Source organism: Chrysemys picta, chromosome 7 (assembly GCF_011386835.1).
Source record: "Chrysemys picta bellii isolate R12L10 chromosome 7, ASM1138683v2, whole genome shotgun sequence".
Classification (NCBI taxonomy): Eukaryota; Metazoa; Chordata; order Testudines; family Emydidae; genus Chrysemys; species Chrysemys picta.
This window is the reverse complement of record NC_088797.1, coordinates 59,666,548-59,683,500: the sequence shown is the minus strand read 5'-3', so window position 1 is coordinate 59,683,500 and position 16,953 is coordinate 59,666,548. Positions and strand designations below refer to the sequence as shown.

The 16,953-nt window shown below is 45.2% G+C and overlaps 1 protein-coding gene across 7 annotated transcripts in view; it reads left to right on the top strand.

The window, feature by feature from the left end:
- Positions 1–1,904: 1,904 nt before the first annotated feature.
- Positions 1,905–16,953, top strand: part of MARCHF8 (membrane associated ring-CH-type finger 8) — a 193,980-nt gene continuing 178,931 nt past the window's right edge. Inside the window, exons 1-2 of one of the 7 annotated variants that reach the window (XM_042856087.2) lie at positions 1,905–2,369; positions 3,379–3,471. The gene's annotated coding sequence lies outside the window, so the exon portion shown is untranslated. Of the gene's footprint in view, positions 2,370–3,378; positions 3,472–11,017; positions 13,610–16,953 lie in introns of those variants that run through there. The other 6 variants (XM_065553340.1, XM_024111937.3, XM_008175463.3 and 3 more) reach the window with 6 other exon arrangements.

Below are 16,953 nucleotides of genomic sequence, written 5' to 3'. Positions count from 1 at the left end.
CCCCCCGAGCACCACGCCCCCCGAAGCCCCGCCCCCTAGCACCACGTCACCCGAAGCTCCGTCCCCTCCAAGCACCACGCCGCGCAAAGCCCCAAACCCTCCAAGCGCCACGCTGCCCAAAGCCCCGCCCCCCTCCGAGCGCCGCGCCGCCCGAAGCCCCGTTCCCCCCTCCGAGCACCGTGCCGCCGAATCAATCAATAAATAAATAAATAATCGAGCGCCGCCCTGCCCCAAGGTGCCGCCCAAGCACGTGCTTGGTCGGCTGGTGCCTGGAGCCGGCCCTGGGCATAGCAGCAGCCACAAATTTTATTGCACCAAAGATCTTTCATAAGATTATTTTCTTGAATATTTCCACCTTTTCTTCCTCTTACATGACCCCTCTCTGTCTCTTTCTTCCTTTGGTTATAACTTTTTATTACCCATTTTCTCCATAGCCTTTCATCCTGCAACCTCTTTGATTAATTGTATTCATTTACAAAAGTCAAGCCTACAGTTACATGATTTAAATAGTTAACCTATCACAAAAGAGCAAATGATGACACAAGAATATTGGCTATATTCTTTACTGCATGTTTCCATCTGGGGAGTTGGACGCCTAACTCCCTTACACCTTGTCTACACTAGAAAATTGTATCACTGTAACTATACTAGTATAGTTAAACTGGTAAACCCCAGCTTCTAGTGTGGATGCAGTTTTATCTGTATAAACGTGCTTTATATCAGTATAACTATTCGTGTATAAGAAGGGAATAACTTAGGCTATGTCTACTATACGGGGGGGATCGATTTCAGATACGCAAATTCAGCTACGGGAATAGCGTAGCTGAATTCGACGTATTTGATCCGACTTACCCCGCTGTGAGGACGGCGGCAAATTGACCGCCGCGGCTCCCCTGTTCACGGCGCTTACTCCTACCTGGGCTGGTGGAGTACGCGCGTCGATTCGGGGATCGATTATTGCGTCCCGCCGAGATGCGATAAAACGATCCCCAAGAGATAGATTTCTACCCGCCGATCTGGGCGGGCAGTGAAGACAAGCCCTTACAGTATAATGCACTTTTATACTGGTATAACTACATCCACACTAGGGGTTATACCAGTAAAAAAGTCACAACCCTATCCAATTTAGTTATACATCTTTCAAGTGTTGCAAAAAGGTTATGTGTAATTGTCTTTATGCTTGCATTAGAACAGGGAGAGCTATGGGAGAGGGTGATATGATTTATATAGGCCTGACCCATATCATGAAATAAAATTAACAGCTTTTATGGGGGGGGGGGGGGAGGTTGAGGGAAGACAGTGAGGCTACATGAATACAAAAGCAGGGGTGAGGGCAGGGTCAGTATACCTGGGTTCTCTTATTGGCTTTGCACCTGACTCACTATGCCATCATAGATAAGTCTCTCTTTCCCTCTCTGTGCCTCAGCTTCCGTACCTGTAAAATGGTGAGAAAACCTTCTTCCCAGGTAAACTGAATGTCTGAGATTAGATGGGTGATGCAACTTTATGTGGTGATGACTGCCGTGCTGTCCTCTGCCAGTCACTTGCTGCCCAAGGGTGAGACATGCCCCCAGGGTGGTCCAAGGGCACAAATGTCTCAATTCGCCAAGGGCATGGTGGCCTCGGATTGCAATGTCTTCCCCCTCGATTGTCCACGCTGGCATCAGTGTACAAGATCTCTGCCAACGGGGTGCACAATGGCCTCAAGGTACCAGGTCTTCCCCCATGGATGCATGCTGCAGCATCCACCCATAGCCCTCTACTGGCACATGGGGGGTGGGGGTGCTCGGGGCACAGCGTTTCTCCCCAGTGGGCGTGCTTTCAGCTCGGCACACAGCCACATTCCCCGCCAGGGTTATGAGGGGGCCCAGGGAGCAGGCGTGCACCCTCCCACTGGCGTGCAGCAGCCTAGGGGCACCGCGACTTTCACAGGGGGCAAGAGCGACTGCAGGGGTTCACAGGCACCCAAGCACCCGGCACCCATCAGCAACCAGAGTGCCAGGGGCCTGAGGGCGCCGCACCCTCCCTCGGAGTCCAGGGGCCTGAGGGCGCCGCGCCCCCGCCCCGAGGCCCGGCCCTGCAACACTGCGAGGCCCTGCGCTCGTAGGAAAGCGCCCGGCACCGGCTCCCAGAGCCCCGCAGGCCCAGGCGGCTCCGCCCCGCCCCCGGCCATGGCGGCGGAGGCGGGGCGGCGCGCTGACAGACAGCTGGGCTTCCCCGTGTAAACAGGAGCCGGGCAGGAGCCGAGAGTCCGGGTCACCCCGGCCGGCTGGAGCCGTACAGCCCTCGCAGGAGCAGCTCGCCGCCCGCCCCGGCCATGGGTAGCAACAGCTGGAGGAGCCGGCCTGGGCCCAGTGCGGGGCAGCGAGGTAATCGCGGGCTCGGCCGCCGCCCTGCCCCAGCCCCCGGGGCCCCAGGATTTCCCCCCCAGCTCCATCCCGACGGACAGGGGAAGGGGCTGGGGCTGGTCTCCCCACGCCAAAGGGCAAGGAGTTTGGGGGTCATCATCTCCACGGGGAGGGGCTGGGACCCGCACCGGGCCGAGGAGGGGTGTCCCCAGTGGTTCCGGGCAGCAAGTGACTGGATCCCAGCCGAGGGGGGGGGGCAGGCAGGGGTAGTACAGCACATAGGCACCCTCAGAGGCGGCATGGTTCCCACCCCCAATTCCCTGAAAGGGCCAGGGCGCCCCAGCCCCAATTCCTCTAAAGGGTCAGGAAAGGTTCACGGGACCCTCCCCCCCCCCCAATTCAGCAAAAGGGCCAAGGGATCCCACCCCCAATTCCCCTAAAAAGCCTGGGAAGGGACTGGGTATCCCTCTTCACCCCACAGGGTTAGGGAGGGGAAGGGACTTGGGAACCTCTCCCCAAAGAGCTACGGATTTTCAAGTGGCATTGGCCCTTCCTTCATTTAGATGATTAACATCCTTTCCCATAAAAGTGGTCTGACTGCTTGGGGGTGCTTCACACTCATATAGTAACAGTCAGTTTAAAGGGGTATCTATCCGTCCCAGTCTCCGTGATGTGACGGGGGGGAGGTGCATCCCTCCACAGGTAATGTGCATATCAACTGAATCGTGGGGGGTGGGGAAGGTTACTGTTTTCGAGGAGAGACCTGGAAGCAACAGGCAGCTCCAGGAGGAGGGAGGCAGCCCTATCCCCGCTGTCAGCAGCCTCTCCAAGAATGCATTTCCGGCTCCTAACTCAGACGGAGCCAGGAAATACATTATTTACCAAATGAAGCCCATTTGACTCTTGATTGTTTTGGCTGCAAAGTTATTCATATTTTGATTATGATCCAACGTGGGACCATATAAGATGCTCATCGTTTCTGCTGTTGAGCTGAATATGACACTAGTTGTAGCTTGTGCTTTATTTACAGCCTGAGTCTATGGGACAGCTTGCTTGCTATTAACTTTCACATCTTGGCATGTCAGCTCTCGTGTTGCTAAGGAACTAGTGAAATTATTCACGTGTAAGTATAATGGGAGATTATGGGGTCAAATTTTGTGCTGATTTATGCCCTGTATGACAGTCACATAGGGCCTAAGTCAGTGCAGAATCAGGTGCCAGGGCATAAAGACTTGTTTTTTATTTTTCTGAGTTTCAGTGGTTAATATAGAGGTTTATAATTCCTAGTATTTTGTTTCCATCAATACAAAAGTTCTGCTTGAAAAAATGTTAGTTTCATGTTTACAATATATTAGCTGTGCTAAGTTTACAAGTAAAAGGATTCTGCCCCCCCCACCCCCCCCATAACTGCGTTCCCTGCAAAATCATCCTTGTTATCTCAAGTTGAATGTTATGGAAGGTATTACACTTGACTGAATACAAACCAGGAGCAATCAGTTGGGTAGGAAGGTGTCGTTTTTTACACAGTTGCTTTTCAGAGGAGAACCACATCTTGAATATTTGCATTAGCAGGAAATGCAGAACATAAATGTTGGATAATTTTTATTCAGTGTAAACTGACTATAGAAACTTTAGATTTATAACTGTTGATAAATACAATCATGATCATTTTTCATAACTTTAGGAACTAGTTGCTAGATAGAAAGGACAACAAGAAAATTACATCGGTTGTCCTCAAGTACAACATTTCATCTTTTCTCTTTGCAGAGGATTTCAAGTGCAGGGAAAAAGTCAAAGGATTATTGACATTTACTGATTTAAAATTGAGTCCTTTAAGACTTAAATGTAGGATCGTTTGCAGTTTAGACATTGTATAACAGGTGTCTTAATTCTAAACTACCAAGGATAGTAAGTTTATATAACAAGACAATTGTATAATCACATAGGAGATAAGCCACAGGGAGCTTGAGAGAGGAGGTGGAGAGTGAGATGTTGGAAGGAAGGGCTTAAAGGAGAGAACTTAAATTCAGTCTTGGATATGACAGCAACACTGAGTCCTAGAGCCAAGCATCAGCACTATGCAAGCAGTTAGTCTGAAGGGTCTTGTGCAACTGGAAAGAGGTCTGGAGGAGTGCAAGGCTGACAATAAATAAATGGAGATATCCTATCTCCTAGAACGGGAAGGGACCTTGAAAGGTCATCGAGTCCAGCCCCCTGCCTTCACTAGCAGGACCAAGTACTGTTTTTGCCCCAGATCCCTAGGTGGCCCTCTCAAGGATTGAACTCACAACCCTGGGTTTAGCGGGCCAATGCTCAAACCACTGAGCTATCCCCTCATGCTGTCTGTGGCCTTGTCAACAGCAAGAATATTGACGAGAAAAGATTTTCCAGTGCAGGATATTAGTGCCTGAAAATAGAATCTAAGCTCTGAGAACTCATTGCACAGCTGTACAAAGTCAAAATTGTTGAAACTGTCAAAAAGGACAACTGGTACTCAAAGGCTAGAAAATCTTCATGTTCCAAGACTATTTTTGCCAGGTGTAGAAAGAGTGAAGTGTCTCTATGGGGGTTAAATTCGGTGGCTCTAACGGATTACTACATCCTAAATTTGTAGCTGTGCTCTGTGCAGATTTGCCAGGAAATACCAAGGGCTTCGCTATAATGGATGTAATTCTTTGAATGAGTAACTCCTCCACCATTCACAGATGAGGTAGTGGATCCTCCCTCCCACTGCTAGCCCTATATGATAACATCTACTCTGGGCAACATGCCATGGTCTCGCCTCTGCCAGCCTGCTTTCCTGATTGCTGTTTCGTGGCCTACAAAAGTGTCTGCCAATAGGGTGAGGCAGGTGACAAAGAGACTGCTAGTCATGGGAGAAAGAGAGGTAGGATGCTAGATCAGCATCCTGAATTAATCCCACCTGACAAGGAAAAACTGCCTTCTTCATTTCCTAGAAACCTTATTAAAACCCTTAAGAGCTGGTTAGTCCTTAAGGTGATGGACTCTTTTAGCCAGTATCCTAAGTGTTAATGGAGAATTAACAGGATTTGAATTGTGCTCTTTAATCATTGGTACTGGGACCTGTGATGATGGGCACACAGGGAAGAACAGGAAACTGAAGTTAACAATGTTGTTGTTGTTGATATTACTTATTATTTGTATTAGCATAGTGTCTAGGAGCCCTAGTCATGCACCAGGACCCCTTGTTCTGTAAAACACTGCTTCTAGCCTACCCTGCAGAGTGGAAGGACTGTGTAGGTGAAAGTTTGTACCTCCATGTTGGTAAAGGTGCCCTCTGGTTCGGAGCTTCTGGGAGCTGGTAGTTATTGTGCCTGAAAATTAGGGTGACCAGATGTCTCGATTTTGTAGGGACAGTCCCGATATTTGGGGCTTTTTCTTATATAGGCTCCTATTACCCCCCACCTCCATCCTGATTTTTCACACTTGCTGTTTGGTCACCCTACTGAAAATGGAGCTGAAGGCCTTACTGCTGTTGGGATGCACATGGGAGGATATTTTCCTTTCTGCTGGCTGGGTAGGTGGCTCATGCAGCAAGGCATACTACTGCCTCATTCTACATATCACAGCCAGAGATTTCCTGGTGTGGATACGTCACCTCCAGAGCACTGCTGCTCTGGAAAAGTCAATCCTTAGCCTTCACAGGAAGGGAGAAGATTCCATGCAATAGGAGTCAGTTGCTGATACGGGACAACATAGGGAGGCTGGAGCAAGTTGCTCTTGACCCCAGCTAGAGTAATTAAATAATTGTATTGAATAATGCTTTGGACAGTGCTATGTTTTAAAAAGGCTATATTCAGCCCATGAATCTGTAAGCCCATGGGGCCATGCTCGAACACAGCCAATGCTCCTCGTACACATTATAAAGGGGTAATTTGTCTTGTACTATCCATTGTTCCTGCTTGCTTACCCTATTTTAGTCTTTATCAGGCTAATATACATAACAGACAGTACAATGGAGAAAACAGAGGAAAAAATTAAAAGGAGGTTGGGAGTAGGGGTTTTTTTTTCCCTTTTTCTTTTTTTCCTCCAAAGGTTTAGGCACTTAACTTCCATTGACTTTCATTGGAAGTTAGGTGTCTTTAACAGTCTTCACCTCTATTCCTGCACAAAGGTTTTATGGCCTAGAGCCTTCTTAAGTAACAAAAAAGGAAATATAGGATAAGGCATTCAGAATCCTATGAAACAGCCTCATAAAAACCTGCCCTGTCTTCTTAAATGTTGTCTCTCTGGCCTCAGAGACATTTTAACTGCTCATCCTCTTCTGAAACTCAGGGGTGGCCTACACTACGAGAGGGATCGATATAAGTTACACGACTACAGCTATGTGAACATAGCTGAAGTCAACATACTTAGAGCTACTTACCATGATGTCTTCACTGCGGTGTGTCCTCCCGTCGATTCCACTTGCGCTTCTCGTTAAGGTGGAGTACCGGAGTCGACACTAGAGCGATCGGCGGTCGATTTATCACATCTATACTAGACACGATAAATCGACCCCTGCTGGATCAATCACTGCCCGTCGATCCAGTTGGTAGTGTAGACAAGCCTTCAGTGCCAAGGAAAATAGCTCAGCTCCTTTCTCATACTTCCTTTGGTTAGTTCCCCAAAATATGTAGATAATTCCATGTAAGGTGTTAATGAGAACCACCTCCCTCCAAACCTGCCCCTTGCCTTGTGGGTTTGTGTATTGAAGAATGTTTCATAACAAAGCCCTCTGTTATAACCCAAAGTAATTACCCATGTCTTGGTTTCACATCTGCTATTTCCTCCCACCTCTTTAATGGTCTCCCATTTTCCTTAATGGCTCTGTTTATACAAAGGTCTGAGCCACATAAGATCTATTATTCTTTCCTGGTGACACCTAGCTACAAGATAAGATGGGTCAGATAGAATTGTTATGAGTAATTTGCATTCAGATATAGGTCTGTGACTGTCCCACTTCTGTGTGGGATGGGATTTTGTCAAATTCAGGCATGAGCCAAGTAAATGAGTCCTCTGCTCTAATCAAATCAGATTAACAATAGCTAATGGTAAACTTAAAAACAAAAAGTTTTGGAAGTAATATAGACCTTCATGTTGGGGTATGAGCCAACTTGCAGCTAGTGGGGAGGGAACTTTCCCTGGGAGCAGGTTATCCCATAACTGTCTAGTACTGCAGGACTTCTTCCTCTGAAGCAGCTAGTGCTAGTCGCTGCCAGAGACAGGATACTGGAGATGAACCCCTGATCTGATCCAGTATGGTAATTATTCCTATAGAACAATTCTAATATTACATAGAAAAATATATACAAAACTCACTTGCGGGTTTGTTGACACATGTTCTATTGATTTAGAGTTGAGATTACTCAGCACCTCATAAGATTGGGACCTTGCTTTGATAATGGGATGAAAGATGAATTTACAGTCAAGGCATGTGACTGGAATCAGGAGACATCTGTTCTGTTCCTGGCTCTGTCACAGATCCTACGCAAATCACTTAACCATTTTATGCCTCAGTTTCCTCATATGTGTAATAGAGATAGGGACAGAAAATTGCAAAGTTAAATTTTAATGTTTGTAAGGTGCTTTGAGATCCTCAGATGAAATACACTACAAGAGTGCACAGTAGCGTCAGTATTCTGAGTTAGTAAGAACAACAGAAACCCTTATTTTTGTAAAAAAAATCCATCTGGCTAGTAGCCTAAAAAGCAAATCACGGACCCTGTTGAAATGCAGTGTCATACAAAATGTTACTGCAATGACAATTACTGTAAAGGAAGTGCTGTCTTCTGCAAAGTGAATTGACTCAGTGTGCTGACCTGTGGCAGCATGACAACACACTAATGATGGGGTTTCAGTTGTGATTATAAAAAGAAAAGAAAAAGTCTGGAGAAAGGATAGATGGAGAGAAGACAGTTTTATGGGAGAACCGAAGGGCCAAGAGACAAAGGAGGAGGGGAAGTAATTAAACCTCATTTCAACTCACTTTTTCTCTAACTTTTCAGTCTGGCAACTAGTCAAGTCTCTGCATGTTTGCCTCCAGCTTGCTGGAAAAAAAGGCAAGAATGGCTCTATATCTGTCTCCTTGAAACCGTCTCTATCAGCCCTGTACAACTTACTGGTTCCCTAGACACCTGGGCTTTTCACATGAAAGCCAGGTAACATAACTCTTTGCACCCTCAAATGGATTCTTCCCCTCTATTTACCCCAATATTTGTGTGCATGTGTTTTATATATTGTGACGGCAGCTTCTGCCATAGCATCTGACTGCCTCACCATACGTTTTTACAACAAGCCTACAAAGTTTCAAGTCATTCTTATTTTATTTATTTAGATTTATAAAAATGCTAAAATGGGGGCTAATACATGTGCCAAGGATGCATAGAGCATGTGCTCTATGTGGGGTATCATTAGCATAGTGATGACACTTGCCCCTGCCCCAAAAAACATGCCATCCCTCCTCCTTCCCCCCCCCATTTTATTTTTAAAAGCATTTCAGTTCCTTTTTGAAGTGCAGTAGTGCATTGTGTTATGAAAAGTCATTGTGTACAAATGGTACCCTCTTACTCAATGCATCTGCTTCCTCTGTGTGTTCTAGGTCAGATCTGCTGACTTTGGTGACCAAAATAAGTTGTTTCCATGACTGACTCTTGTAGTCATTAGTCCCGATTAGCCAACACAGGTATGGACGAGGGAGCTGAATTCTATTCCCATCAGCAGGGCTATTTGCTAAGGCCTGGACTACACTTAAAAATTAGATTGACCTAGCTACGCCATTCGGTGCTGTGAACATTTCATGCCATGAGTGCCATAGTTAGGTTGATTTAATTCCTGGTGTAGATGCAACTAGATCGACGGAAGAAATCTTTTGTTGACCTAGTTACTGCCTCTCAAACTACACTGATGGAAAAGCCCCTTTCCTTGCTATAGGAAGTGTCTACGTTATAGTGGCACAGCTGCACTACTGTAGCTGTGCTGCTGTAGCAACTGTAGTAATGTAGACATACCCTAAGTTTCAGTCATGGCAGACAATGAGGGTTGCACAGATGTCACTGAGAACAGAATTTGCTCTGCAGTGCACCAGTAGGTTTTGAGCAGCTGATGTCAGGTTAACTTTCAGGGTGGAATTTCAGCTGTTGAGTGAATTTGAGTCATATTAGCAGGAGTAAGCAAAACCCAAGAGCAAATCAGACTCCAAGTGTATCAACTTGTACTTCCTGTTCGCTAACCGTTTAGCGGGGGTGGAGGGGATTCAATTCAGTATATTGGCACTACTGCCAGTGATGAGAGAGAGCCTTTTCCTCTTACACAGTTATATTTACAACAGGGAACCTTTATTTTACTTAAAATTGTCATCACCACTTAAGGTGACAAGACAGTCAGTGAAAAAGCCTCCTTCAAACTGAAACCAGTCCTGTAGCAAGCTGAGGGAGTTCCTAGGATGACTATTTATATCTGCTTTCACTGTTACTGGCTCTTTGGGTCACCCAGGACAGAGAAATAATCTCTTTGATCTCTCTATTTCTAGTTGTAAAAGCGCAGCGTGTTATGGAGGGTGAATCAGCGTGAGGCCAGTCTGTCCCCTGTTATAATCCCTTGTAACTACAAAATCATTAGTCACAAGGGTAAGGTGAATGGAAAGGTCTAAATGTATTCTTGTATTCTAATACTCTTATCTGAAGAAAGATGGATGGGAATAAGCAGGTGCGTTTCAGTACAGGGGTTCTGAACTATTTTCATAGCTTGGGCCTCTCTGTAGATTGGAGATTGTTCTGATGGCTCCTCTCCTCCCATTTACAATGGCATAACAGCCTTATTGGCCTTGTTCACCAGCTGTGCTCCATCTGTCCCCTGTGAACTATCTGTCTTCGAAACATACTTTTGGCTATTTGGAGAGTAAATGCTGGGCTAGGTAGAAAGAGAGTTGGCAGTGCTTTTTCAGTAAAGGAAAGCAAAAGTCTTTAATAAAAACAGTACAGCAAAAATGGCATCAGGTAATAATTTACCTGGGGTGCAAACTGACTATGAAAAATGGATGTATTAAGTAGCCAGTCTTTTTCCTTGGGATGCCAATGCCTCTTGGAAACCTATCAGCTATTTGACTTGTTGTATGACTTTGTTTGGAAGCCTGGCCTTCCAGGATATATAACTAGTTTCCCCTGCAGCTTTGTATCAAAACATGACTGCTTTCCTCAGGGCTTGCATGGTGAAGACGCAGCTACTGAATGAGGGCAGGTTCTATGTGAAGATGAGCAGCATTTACCAAACCTGAGCAGGGAAATACTTTGAATATCTAGGACATTATAAGGACGTAGCGATCTGTTATGGAATAGCATTTTCTTGTTCCAAATTATATATACACACATGCGCAGAGCTAAATCCAGCCAGCTTGCAAAAATTGTTGCTTAGCTCTAAAAGGGGAGGAATGATGGTTCCTTAGTGGCTAAAACATTGGGCTAGGAGACAGGAGATCTAGGTTTCATTCCAGTGGTTCTCAAACTTTTGTACTGGTGACCCCTTTCACATAGCAAGTCTCTGAGTGCGACCCCCCGCCCCTTATAAATTAAAAACACTTTTTAATATATTTAACATCATTATAAATGCTGGAGGCAAAGCAGGGGTTGGAGGCTGACAGCTCGCGACCCCCCCATGTAATAACCTTCTGACCCCCTGAGGGGTCCCAACCCCCAGTTTGAGAACCCCAATTTATTCCAAGATATATTACAGACTCACTGGACAAAGTCATTTAACCTCTCTTTGCCCATAACCCAGACAATAGCTGCCTTCCAAGGGTGTTGATTTTGACTGTAAACTACTCTGAGATTCTTTGATAGAAGGCACAATAGATGGGCAAAAAGTGGTAATTGGGTTAGTACAGTTTTTAAAAAGTTGTTGATTAACTAGAAGGAAATAGAATGAAGTAGGTACACTTTACATTAGTCTCTTCATTAGGTCAGCTCAGTCCTAAAAGCTATTCAAAAAGCAGCTTATGTGGTTTGAACACAATGGGTAAAAATATCTGTTGCTCCCAGCATAACAAAACTGAAGCCAATAAATGTGGGATAAACTTTCAACCTTCTAACTGCATTAGTATTCTTATGCAGTGTGTTAACATTGTAATGCAGTGAAAGATCTTGTTTCTTTTCATGCCTCAGAGTTTTTTATAATTGTCTTCTAGCAGCTCTTAGTATGAATTTATTTTGTTACAAATGATCTGAAGGTGATGGTGACATAGCATTAGTTTGCAAAAAGAACAGGAGTACTTGTGGCACCTTAGAGACTAACAAATTTATTAGAGCATAAGCTTTCGTGGACTACAGCCCACTTCTTTGGATGCATATAGAGTGAAACATATATTGAGGAGATATATATACACACATACAGAGAGCATGAACAGGTGGGAGTTGTCTTACCAACTCTGAGAGGCAATTAAGTAAGAGAAAAAAACTTTTGAAGTGATAATCAAGATAGCCCAGTACAGGCAGTTTGATAAGAAGTGTGCGAATACTTACAAGGGGAGATGGATTCAATGTTTGTAATGGCTCAGCCATTCCCAGTTCTTATTCAATCCTGAGTTGATTGTATCTAGTTTGCATATCAATTCCAGCTCAGCAGTCTCTCGTTGGAGTCTGTTTTTGAAGTTTTTCTGTTGTAAGATAGCCACCCGTAGGTCTGTCATTGAATGGCCAGACAGGTTAAAGTGTTCTCCCACTGGTTTTTGAGTATTATGATTCCTGATGTCAGATTTGTGTCCATTAATTCTTTTGCGGAGAGACTGTCCGGTTTGGCCAATGTACATGGCAGAGGGGCATTGCTGGCACATGATGGCATATATCACATTGGTAGATGTGCAGGTGAACGAGCCCCTGATGGTATGGCTGATGTGATTAGGTCCTATAATGATGTCACTTGAATAGATATGTGGACAGAGTTGGCATCGGGCTTTGTTACAAGGATAGGTTCCTGGGTCAGTGTTTTTGTTCAGTAATGTGTGGTTGCTGGTGAGTATTTGCTTTAGGTTGGGGGGTTGTCTGTAAGCGAGGATAGGTCTGTCTCCCAAGATCTGTGAGAGTAAAGGATTATCTTTCAGGATAGGTTGTAGATCTCTGATGATGCGCTGGAGAGGTTTTAGTTGGGGGCTGAAGGTGACAGCTAGTGGTGTTCTGTTATTTTCTTTGTTGGGCCTGTCTTGTAGGAGGTGACTTCTGGGTACTCTTCTGGCTCTGTCAATCTGTTTTTTCACTTCAGCAGGTGGGTATTGTAGTTTTAAGAATGCTTGATAGAGATCTTGTAGGTGCTTGTCTCTATCTGAGGGATTGGAGCAAATGCGGTTACATCTTAGAGCTTGGCTGTAGACAATGGATCGTGTGGTGTGTCCTGGATGGAAGCTGGAGGCATGTAGGTAAGTGTAGCGGTCAGTAGGTTTCCGGTATAGGGTGGTATTGATGTGACCATCGCTTATTAGCACAGCAGTGTCCAGGAAATGGACTGCTTGTGTGGATTGATCTAGGCTGAGGTTGATGGTGGGATGGAAATTATTGAAATCATGGTGGAATTCCTCAAGGGCTTCTTTTCCATGGGTCCAGATGATGAAGATGTCATCAATGTAGCGCAAGTAGAGTAGGGGCGTTAGGGGACGAGAGCTAAGGAAGCGTTGTTCTAAGTCAGCCATAAAAATATTGGCATACTGTGGGGCCATGTGGGTACCCATAGCAGTGCTGCTGACTTGAAGGTATATGTTGTCCCGAAATGTGAAATAGTTGTGGGTGAGGACAAAGTCACAAAGTTCAGCCACCACACTGATCCAGGAACCTATCCTTGTAACAAAGCCCGATGCCAACTCTGTCCACATATCTATTCCAGTGACATCATCATAGGACCTAATCACATCAGCCATACCATCAGGGGCTCGTTCACCTGCACATCTACCAATGTGATATATGCCATCATGTTCCAGGAATGCTCCTCTGCCATGTACATTGGCCAAACCGGACAGTCTCTCCGCAAAAGAATTAATGGACACAAATCTGACATCAGGAATCATAATACTCAAAAACCAGTGGGAGACACTTTAACCTGTCTGGCCATTCAATGACAGACCTACGGGTGGCTATCTTACAACAGAAAAACTTCAAAAACAGACTGCAACGAGAGATTGCTGAGCTGGAATTGATATGCAAACTAGATACAATCAACTCAGGATTGAATAAGAACTGGGAATGGCTGAGCCATTACAAACATTGAATCTATCTCCCCTTGTAAGTATTCTCACACTTCTTATCAAACTGTCTGTACTGGGCTAGCTTGATTATCACTTCAAAAGTTTTTTTCTCTTACTTAATTGGCCTCTCAGAGTTGGTAAGACAACTCCCACCTGTTCATGCTCTCTGTATGTGTGTATATATATCTCCTCAATATATGTTTCACTCTATATGCATCCGAAGAAGTGGGCTGTAGTCCACGAAAGCTTATGCTCTAATAAATTTGTTAGTCTCTAAGGTGCCACAAGTACTCCTGTTTTTTGTGGATACAGACTAACATGGCTGCTACTCTGAAACCAGTCATTAGTTTGCGTTATTCATTACATGGCAAGAGGTAACTGGGTGATAATCCACGTGAGACCCATGTAGTTATGACTGTCTGTTAAAGCACAGTAAAAATGTCCATCATCCTTCTTCCAAATCAAATAAAATAATATAACAGAACAGTGAAGTTATAGCTGCTGCTTCTCATTAAAGTAAGGGTCAGAGAAATTAATGAAAAGATGGACTATATTCTAAGAAGTTCACATGCTGGATCAATTTAATTCCTGGTGTAGTTCCACAGGCTTCCACTTTCCTCTTAGTCAGCATCTATCAGGCCTACCTGTGGTCCCTCCTCTTTTTCTCCCTGCCTGTTGCTGGTTGACTTGATCGGTTTGCGTGAATTCTGCTACCTTCTCTTGACCACTGACAATCTTAACTAATTCTGTGGCTACTCATAACTGTTAGCACCTCGCAGCCTTTAACATATTTATCCTCACAATACACATGTGAGTTGGGACGTGCCCTGCTACAATCTCCATTTTATAGATGGGGACCTGAGGCATGCAGAGACCGAGGGTGGGATCTACAAATATATTTAGGTGCCTAAGTCCTGTTGTAGGTGCCATTGTGACCCACAAAACTCTCTCTCAGCTGCTGCCTAACCTGTGGGCATCTACACTTGCTCAACACCTATGTTTTTGCATTGAAAGTTCTGTAGGGGCCCATGTTTTTGTCTCTGAGCATGTTCACTACTGCCTCACTCTAGGCGCCTGAATGCCTATCTCCCACCTAAGCCCTGGGGTGACCCAGGAACTGGGGGGGAAGATAGGCAGAGCTGCATGTGAGGCCTGATCCAGTAGGCATGCTTAGAGACCACTTAACTCCACAAAGCCGTTAGCCCAGGGGTTAGGGTACTAACGCAGGATGTGGGAGACCACAGGTTCAAGTTTCCCTATCTACCTGATGTGGAGAGGAGATCTGAACAGGGATCTGCCACCTGTTAGGTGAGTGCTCTAACCGCTGGGCTATGGGATATTCTGATGTGGGGCTCCCTCAGTCTCTCCTGTTGAAGTTGTTCTACTTAATGTTATTCAATTATTTAATTAAACCGGACAGAGAGAGAGTTAAAATCTCTCTATAGCCCAGTGGTTAGGGCACACACCTGAAAGGTGGCAATTCCTGTTCAGATCTCTTCTCCTTATCAGGGTCTCCCACATCCTGGGTGAGTATCCTAACCATTGGGCTGAAGTTATAAAGGAGTGCAGCATCTTCATCTAACTCCCCCTCCTCCCTCTTCCGTGGGACTGTTTTGTGGAGTTAAGTGGCCTCTGAGCATGCCTGCCAGATCGGGCCACACGTGCGACTTAGGCGGAGGAGCGCCTGTCATCCCCCAGCTTGGGGATCACTAGTGGAGATAAGCACCTCCCTGCAGCCCGGACTTAGGTGCCTATCTCCAAGAGGTTTTGGAGTGATAGCTGTGTTAGTCTGTATCAGCAAAAAGAACAAAGAGTACTTGTGGCACCTTAGAGACTAACAAATTTATTTGGGCAAGAGAGGGGCAGGGTTTACCATGTACCCCTCTTGTTGGCATCTCCCATTGGTTAGCTGACCCGGCTCCCCACCTAGTGTGCTGGCTTCTGTGGATCACGTTCTAGGGTGCCTGTCTCTTCCCCATTCATTGTATAGGAACCTCAGTGCCTAACTCAGGCTTTGTGAATCCCAGCGTTGTTCCTGTGATTTTTTTTTTTTTTTTTCTAGGCACCTAAAAGTTAGGCTTTGCAATATTCAGTGTCACAATGCCTAAGTGCCTTCGCCAAGATCTCACAGAAAGTCTTTTGCAGAGCAGGGAGCTGGATCCCGGTCTCCTGAGTTCAGGGCTAGCATCCTACCATTCCTCTTGACCTGTCTTCCACTTTGCAGTCCTTCCAGATCTGACTGTCCTTCCAACATACTAGAGAGACAAAGTGGGTGAGGTAATATCTTTTGGGGGGGCCAGTTTCTGTTGGTGAAAGAGACAGGCTTTCAAGCTTACAGAGAGCTCTTCTTCAGGTTCTGCTTCTTCCAACATACTGTCGGCTCATTGCCAACACAAGATCAAACGGGCAAAGGTATTTCTCCCAAATTCCCGTGAATTCCCTGGCAAATAGTGCAGTAATTAAGATCTGCATTATTTTTGCAAATTTTCCAAACAAATTTGGTTCACCTGTGTTTCTTTCTGTGGCTTTCTGCAACAAAGTGATTGTTACCAAACCTAAAGATCAAGAACATTATTGGTCACAGAAATTATTCAAAATAAAGAATAAATTAGAGAAAAATGTAATCTCTTCTTAGACAATTTGTGAATAGAAAGAAGCAAACTTCAGCTAATAAAAGTTCTGTTCCTACAGCCCTTGTAAGATATGGCCTATGCTGGTTGATGCATGCTTTGTTAGGTGAGTAGGGAGAGAGCCCTGCTCTTACGCATCTTAGGAGCTCTGCAGCCCCAAAGGCTGTTACTGGAGATATCTCCCCTCTGGACATCCTACGAAACTGCATTTTAGTGTTTTCCAGCCAAATTATTCAAGATTGTGAAATTTGCATGTATTAACTTTTTTGCAAATCAAAAGAGGTTAGAAGTCACAAAATGGGGAAACTCCTTGAAAAAGCTATATTAAGATTAAGGTTGTGTGGGTGCAGCACTCAAGTGGGGAAAATGACAAAGTTAAGGTTGTGCCCTATCATGTGAGGTGCTGAAGACATTCAGCCATGTTGGTACACGTGACAGGTTGAGGGTACTCCGTACATTTCCTGATCAAGCACTAAATCAGACTTGTTCTCTTCCATATTTCTTTGCCGGTTTCTCTACTGGAATCTACCAAATAGTCAGCAAATGAGGTCACATTTGTGCACTGTTGCCTATCACTTTACCTGAGAGAGGGCAATAAAGAGAGACTTAGAAAATGGTGCGGTGTGCTATCACGAGCCCTTCCAAGCTTCCTCCTAGAAAAGATACCATTTCAGTCTGACAGCTGTCAGGGATGCTGATTACTTTCAAGTGTTGTAACCATCTTCATTGCAGTGTATAGAGTGGGGGTGTT